The sequence below is a fragment of the Protopterus annectens genome, chromosome 9.part0 (assembly GCF_019279795.1).
Source record: "Protopterus annectens isolate FY-2018-M chromosome 9.part0, PAN1.0, whole genome shotgun sequence".
Classification (NCBI taxonomy): domain Eukaryota; kingdom Metazoa; phylum Chordata; order Ceratodontiformes; family Protopteridae; genus Protopterus; species Protopterus annectens.
The window spans coordinates 821,892,428-821,900,296 of NC_056743.1; the positions used below are offsets into that span (position 1 = coordinate 821,892,428).

Consider the following 7,869-nt stretch of genomic DNA (forward strand, 5'->3'; position numbering starts at 1 on the left):
CTTCTTGGTATACTGTCAGTATTTATTAATTTGCATTTGTTTATCAGGAAAGTATGACTGGACTGTGATAGACCTGTTTTCAGACGAGGTACAGAGAGAAAAGCTTCAAGAAACACTCTCAATAATACATTGTAAAAGGTTACAGTGGTAATTCACATGTGATACAGAAAAATGTTATGAATCAGAGTTGCTTGAGGGTAAAGAAATGCTATTATAGGGATAATTAAATAAGATATAAACATTAGTTACAATATACACAAAAAGAAATGTAAGAAACCATAAGGGACTTCAAAGGAAATATTTTCAGTAGGTATTTGGTGCAACTGGGAGCACAGGAAAACAATAGTTACAAATTTTATAAAGGATATAACATCTTCTTTTACCGATTTTTAAAATCTATCTACTGTTCTGTGCCAAATGAAATTAATAAAATCAAACTAATTAATGCTAGAAATGAATACAATCAAACTAAGATCTAAATATAGTACTAGAGATTTCAAATATTGTACAAAAATCTCTCAGTTTAAATTTCTGTGACTGCATAATAAGTTTGGGTTGTTTTGTTACACAAAATCAGTAATGAATATTACATATCCAGTTTAGTATTTTAGGAAATTAAGCATCACACGTCAATATTTTGTTAGTTAGACTTTATTTCAAACTTAATAAAAAGGTTTAGGGAAAATACTTGGTCTGCATTGCTTTGTAGCTAGAATCAGATATCATCACTCTAGTCTATCCTTGACTGAAAATAAGCTTATATGTTTGTCTTCCCTTGTAATATTGCCTTCAAGATTACATATTAACTTAGTAAACCTCTTTTGCATTATCTAAAGTTTATGTTGGGAAATTTTCATACAAGGGGACCAAAGACTGTGGGCATACTCAATTTTTGTCCTTATTAGACTGATATAAATAATTTTCATCATATTGTCTTTCCCAGATTTTATAAATCTTTTCAGACAATCCAGTAAGTTTGCTACATTCCTTGACAATATTGTCAATATGGGCCTTGGAATTCTAATTTGCATCTACCATAATGCCCTTTCCTCTTAATCAAATAGTCAAAAATGTGATATTACCTGTCAACATGAGTATGTCTAAGATATATCTGTTTTGATTTATCTTATTAACCAACATGCTTTTTTCATTAGCCCATGCAAACAGTTTGTCAGTACATTGTGGTAATCCATATTATCCTTTCTTATTTTAAATCATCAACATAAAGGCAAAATAAATCACCTAGGGGGAACACTAATGTCTGAAATATAGAAACTAAAGAGGTAAAGGCTGCCCATATTTCATAATGGCAATCATCCTGACATACTATGAAACAAGTTAATAATATACAGGAACAGAAAAATTTATATGCCTGTTGTCAGCAGTTTCTCTATTACTAACTTATGGACCACTTTGGTCAAAAGCTGAAATAAAGTAAGCAAAACTCATATCCACCTAAAGATTACTTTCAATGGCTCCTAAGGTGCTATTACAGAAAATAAGGTTGTACATTGTCACATATATATTGCTTGTGTGCATGTTGATTTATTGAATGTGCCTATATTTCTTCTCATCTAGCAAGTCCTGATGGACATAATACTCCACAATTTTTTCTGGTGTTTGAGAGCAGTTTGTCAGCCTATAATAAATGGGGTTATTTGGAGAATCCCTTGCCTTAAGTATGGCTTTTATGATGGCATATTTCCAGTTGGATAGAATCACAGTCCCCTCAAAACAATAAAAACATCCTCAGTGGAGTTGCAAGTTAGTCTTTAAACATCTTTACATCTTAATTAGAGATCCCATTTATGTACATAATACAATCACCACACTGCACACCTTACCTATGTTTTCCTTCAAGTATCCATTTCTTCTCTCCTACAATAATATCCCAGGTCAGTAGTCTTGCCTTTTCATCCTATTTTAAACTGTCTTTCATTGAACAAAATTGCATCCATTCCAGTACAGAACATACAAGTCCAACTAATAATATAAATTAATGTTGACATTAGGTGAGCTCATACCATTAAATGGGAACACATGCAATCATACGTATACACAGGTCCCCTTCATATAGTCAACTTACCATTTCTCTGAATTTCATATTATTGAGATGACAGTGTCAAAAGTTAAAAAGACGAATACCTGAAACATCGTATTTTCTCTCTGGGTAAGTAATCACTTGGCCACCTTGGTGAACTTTGCCCTTTTCTCCACTGTTGTGTCATCTCAGAATTAGTATATTTAGTTGGGGGCGGGTTTAATTTTGTTATACTTCTATTTTATTTTGTTGGTGGCCAAGTGGTCACTTACCTGGAGAGAAAATACGATGTTCTGAGTGTTCGTGTTTTTAGACTTTCGACATTGTCACCTTGATGATATGCAAGTCAAAGAAATGGTAAGTCGACTATATGAAATAGACCTGTATACATATATGTGTCTGCATATTGATTATTCCCCACACATATCCTTAACCACTCAAAGAAAGTAAAGATGAAAAACAGATGTGAAGAACCAGCCAAGTCAAATCACCTGTCTCGCATTTCACTCATTATCAAAAGCTGAGTTAACATAGTTCACACAAGCTACACTAACGTCGGGCGGCATGATGCCAGGGCACTTCTATGGGCTAGGCTTGTAAAGCCTCCATGGCCATTAGCCTAGTACACACCTATGAACCTATGAACACAACTACACATTTTCAGCACCTCACATAATCTTGATGGCAAATAAGACTGTCAGTCTTTTATAGTTTAATAAATAGTGCAGTCAAACCTTCTTCATGCATTCTTAGCTACATAATCATCATCATCATCATCATCATCATTATCATAATCAGATGTGGCTCCTGCATTCCTATAAAACCTTTATGTCAGTTGGTCATCAATCAGTGGTGCTCCCTGAGCTTGTAGGTATTATCTGGGATCAATGGTAAGGGGTATATACTGTAAATAGTGCTGTCCTGTCATTTAGGATGTGCCACTTAAGTGGAGAGTGACTCTACAATCACTGATTTGTAGAATCAAGCACCAAATACATGACCTAAGCTAAGCCCCATAAGAAGTAGATATGGTTGCTGTAAGCAAAATGTCATAATATTGTTTTTATATGTATATAAAAACATGCAGATGCGACAACGCCGGCTGTAAAATTAATTGCAGCTGGTGAGGTTAGTTACATGTCCACAGCTTGTAGCATTAGGGAGCCATGTGCTATCATGATATCTAAACCAGTAGTCTTTCTCTCATAGTTCCAACTCCCTTCCCCACTACTGCTGACCAGAATTGTGAAAATATGATTAATACCCATAAGCAATATCTGCTGTAGTTGAACACGTACAACTAAAAAATAAATGACTACTGTAGAGAGTAAAACAAAACACAGCTATCAGATATGGGAATGAAATCAAATCAGATGGATAAATTCAGTCTTTCTGTAAATGACCAAAGTAGTGCAAAAAAGTGGAAAAATTGTAATATACAAATAATTACACACACAAACACACACGTATATTCTTACAGAATATTTATCTGTGTGTATATGTGTATATGTGTGCATGTGTGTGTGTGTGTGTGTGTGTGTGTGTGTGTGTGTGTGTGTGTGTATGAGTGTGTGTATGAGTGTGTGTATGTGTATATATATATATATATATATATATATATATATATATATATATATATATATATATGCACGCATATGCACCAAAGGGTCACTGTAATAACTTAAACTTCCTCAAGGTGAGACCCATGGGATGTATGAAAATGACACCTTAAAGACTTAGCTGTGTTTCAACTACATGGCTTCTGAATACCCATGACGTTTTTACTTTTTAAGTCTTATATTGTTACGTTTACTGGTATGTCCTTAAGGGGTCATCTCTGGTGCAAGAACAGTGACATTTCCTTAAGGCTGACATTTTGGAAATCTAATGTAATGTCTGTGGTACATACATATTTGAAGTGTGTGTGTGTGTGTGTGTGTGTGTGTGTGTGTGTGTGTGTGTGTTTAAGTATATATATATATATATATATATATATATATATATATATATATATATATATATATATATGTATCTGTGTGTTTATATAAGTATATAAATACATATATATATATATATATATATATATATATATATATATATATATGTGTGTGTGTGTGTGTATGTATGTATGCTTATAATACAATTAGATGAAAAAACATTTTGTCACGTGATAGTTTGTATACTCAAAATAATTAAAAATCCATTTCATTGAAAGACTATTTAATCAAATTCCAAATAGCTGAAGTATCACACAGTCAAAATCATATAAAGAAATATTTTTCAAAATTAGTTTTTTTTTTTTTTTTTTTTTTTGCAGGAGCACAACAAGCACTGCGGCACCGACAATATTGTAGGGAAATTTACCCCTACACCCCACTTACTTAAATATATTAAATCCACAGTTGCGCAACAGATGTGAAATATGAAAATACAACAAATTGAGAACCGCTGCTAGTGGGCAAATAGAATTTCTAGCACTGATTATGTACAGGTAACATTGCTCACCAGGTAAAGCTTCATCATATAGTTGTATATATACTTTAGTGTTACAGAACCATGTGCAGGTATACCAGATTCAACAAAACAGGCTTTCACATTAAACACACTTTCAGTTGCTTGGGCTTTCAATCACATTGATTTGCTGATTTGCTATTCAACAAAATGGAATTCAACCAAATGACATAATATATACTCTGAAGCACATGTCACTATGTGCATCCCTGTGATAGTTACCGATGATTAACATGTTAAGGGCGCGTGTCCTGTACCTCAACGTCAAAGTATTTTATTGGGTATTATTAAAGTAATGTTGGATATGTTGTCCATATAAGACAGATTCAAATTCTTCATTTGAGCCTTATAGACTTAACAGAACTGGTACACAGCACAGAGATAGTTTACCTTTTCTGGTGTCTTTTTGATTTTTGTGACTGTATATTCTGCACTTTAAAGTAAGTTACTTCTAAGTCTAGAGTTATCGCACCTGCTACCTGCACTATTAGCTCCTGGGCAGAGGAGGGCAGCACTGAGTCAGCTAACTAATGGATGACATCACCTCAGAGGCTTTGTAGCTTTGCCCGGGTTTGCGCTGTCGGAATTTTAGTTAGTTAAGGGAAGTCTAGTGAAGGCTAAAAAAATAAAAGTTTACGGATACTCCTCAGTTTTCTGTGCTGGCCGTTTTCATTGGAGACTGAGGCCGTGTGGTGAGTCTGGGTTGGGCTGAATTTTAAGAAAATATCTGTTTTAGTGCAACTTGTAAGTATACACAATTGTGGTAAACCAAGCACAAGCGCTGCAATTCAATGATTTAATAGTCTGTTCCAGCAGGCACTGGACTCTCCAGCTTGTAATGCTAATAAGATTGTTTCTTTAAAAAAGAAAACGGAACTATTGTACAAATGCTTTTTGGTACTTCACTTTTTTTCTGGAGACAGCGTACTTTTTTTTCTGTGCACAGACTAATTTGTTATAGCACCCTGGTATTTCACGTGTTGATAGAGTTTGAATTTTTCTTTTAAACCGAATTGCCTTAATTACTGTTTGTTATCGTGCAGACAGAGCCATCCTGATTGGTATTCCCAGTAGCTAGCAGAAGTCCTCACAAGATTAGCTGAATACTACATTCCCTCCTTTGGCTTGCCCTTTCCTTTCCAGAAGTGATGCAGGAATGGTTTGTTGTTCCCTTTATTGATTGTACATGTTTGTGTTATTCTTTCTTAGTACTGGATTGGCTAGAGTTTAGGAAATGTAGATAAAAGAACAACGGTCTCTGGTCAGTGAGTTTCATTATATTGCTGTTCTGAAATGGGAAACTTGTAGTGTAGTATCCTAGTTTTTATTCATTCTTTGGTAGTATTTCATGAAAACTGAGACTTATTAATTTTTGTGAATTTTTTAAGTTAAAAGAAATTGTATTAGTGCTTTAACTACTGGGCCTTCTCTCAGAGATAATGAACTTAGCTAAGCTGTCCAAGATGCTGAAACGGTGCACTGATGATAGAAATGCCACTTTTATGTGTTTTATGAGAGGACTGTACAAAGCTCCATTGATTGGTCATGGTGACGTAAAATACAACTGCTGCATATTAAATGAGCATCTTGAATGTATTTGAAAATGTAAATTATATGTTTTAGAAATCTTTAACTTGTTTACTTGAACATTGGGTAGAAGCATTCTGTTCATATGCTAGTGAAGAAATTCCCTCCCAAAAATGTATGAAAATTATGTGCCACTATGGTGTGTTGGGCAGGCTGCTTAACTCAAGCATCACCTTCACCCCCATTCTTCATTCCCAAGATGTTTTGTTTTATAAATAAGAAGCACTGCTCCAGAGAAAAAGAAAGTCTGTATCCATGTGCATTCATAACAATGTGAGGGAAGTATGTATTTACAAAATACATACCATTTTATAAACATTTATTGGTAGCAGGCATGATAACTTTGTTAAAATGTATTGTTTACTTCACCTGCAAATGCTATGTTAAGTTGCTGGAGGAGATGTCAGTGATCAGGTTTAGTGTTGTGTGTTCCCAGTAGTGATGTTTGGTTATCTATACTAGCATGATGAACTATAAAGTTAGATCAACTCTTCCTCGCCACTAGCAAGCCAAGGAAGTTATACTCTTTACGCTTTTCCTTTCTGTCCTTCAACCCAGGTACAACAGTAAAATATGTCAGATTACAAAAAAATAACTTAAAACTGCTGGAAGGTGTTTCCTCAGAATGCTCAAATTGTGACCGAGATAAAATGGTGAAATGAGCTGGGGTTTGCACAGAACTGTCCTGGAGTTTACAGAGACTGTAGAACCATACAGTTTAAAATGTCTGTCATTCTCTTCCACTTGAGCATAGCTCTCTGAGTCTTGTAGCAAGAATCAGTGACTACTCTGAATGCAGTGAGAGTTGAAGATGCCACATCATTGAAACGCTTTTTTTTTTTAATGTGTGCATTGCACAGATTTTAGTTTGTTAAACAGCAGGACTTGTATTGATGTACATTTTCTAAAGATAATGCTGTTTTAGTGTTGGTTATGGTCACTGTCTTAATGTACAAAGTTAAACTTATGAGGATCAGAGTCGAAGTTGGAAAGAAAATAAAGGATACTTCAGGTTTGCTCAAGAATTGTGTCAAAAATGAGGACAAAATTGCGAGGGCAGTTTTTAAGCACTGTACTTAAGAGTGATGGTGAGATTTATTAACATGCGTGTTCCAAGTGAAAACCTGACTGCTGTATACAACATTATTTAGTATCTGCAATCATTGCTGCTTTGTTACAGTATCACAATTTTTATATGGAGCAAAGAAGGGAAAATTGCTAGCATTCTTGTGAATCTGGGAGAATTGAAAATTATTTGCATTCTAATCAAATACAAAATGTCTGATACATGGCAAGCATTTGGATCTGTTATGGTCTACCCCCCCACACACACACACACACACTTCAAGTATCTGACACTGACTAATTGAATATCACACTCGCACAGAAAGGCCTCAGCTTAGTCTCTGCTAGAATCCTAGACGAAAAAGATAATTTGGGCTGTCATATTGAACCCATGACCTCCAGCATACTGAAATGGACAGTTTGTCCTAAAGACAAATCAGACTTGTACTGAATGCTTATTTTTGTTGAAATACTGTATGCAAATTTTTGGCCTTTTAACCACACTTTCAAAATGGTTTCGTTTTAGGGAGCAGTTTAGATGGTGGTTTGAATCTATCTGCCCAACATTACCTCTTCTGGATTCAGTCTGGTTGTCTTCTTCTTATTATGTGACTTGGTCAGATCAAAATGTCATGTCATCCATTTTGACCACTGTGCCTTCATGT

At 34.8% G+C, this 7,869-nt stretch overlaps 1 protein-coding gene across 2 annotated transcripts in view; it reads left to right on the top strand.

Annotated features, from left to right (window-relative positions):
• The first annotated feature begins 5,045 nt into the window (after positions 1–5,045).
• The window catches only part of LIMA1 (LIM domain and actin binding 1), a 1,567,671-nt gene continuing 1,564,847 nt past the window's right edge, over positions 5,046–7,869 (top strand). The window contains exon 1 of one of the 2 annotated variants that reach the window (XM_044083484.1): positions 5,046–5,296. The gene's annotated coding sequence lies outside the window, so the exon portion shown is untranslated. The remainder of the gene's footprint in view (positions 5,297–7,869) is intronic. The other variant, XM_044083485.1, reaches the window with a different exon arrangement.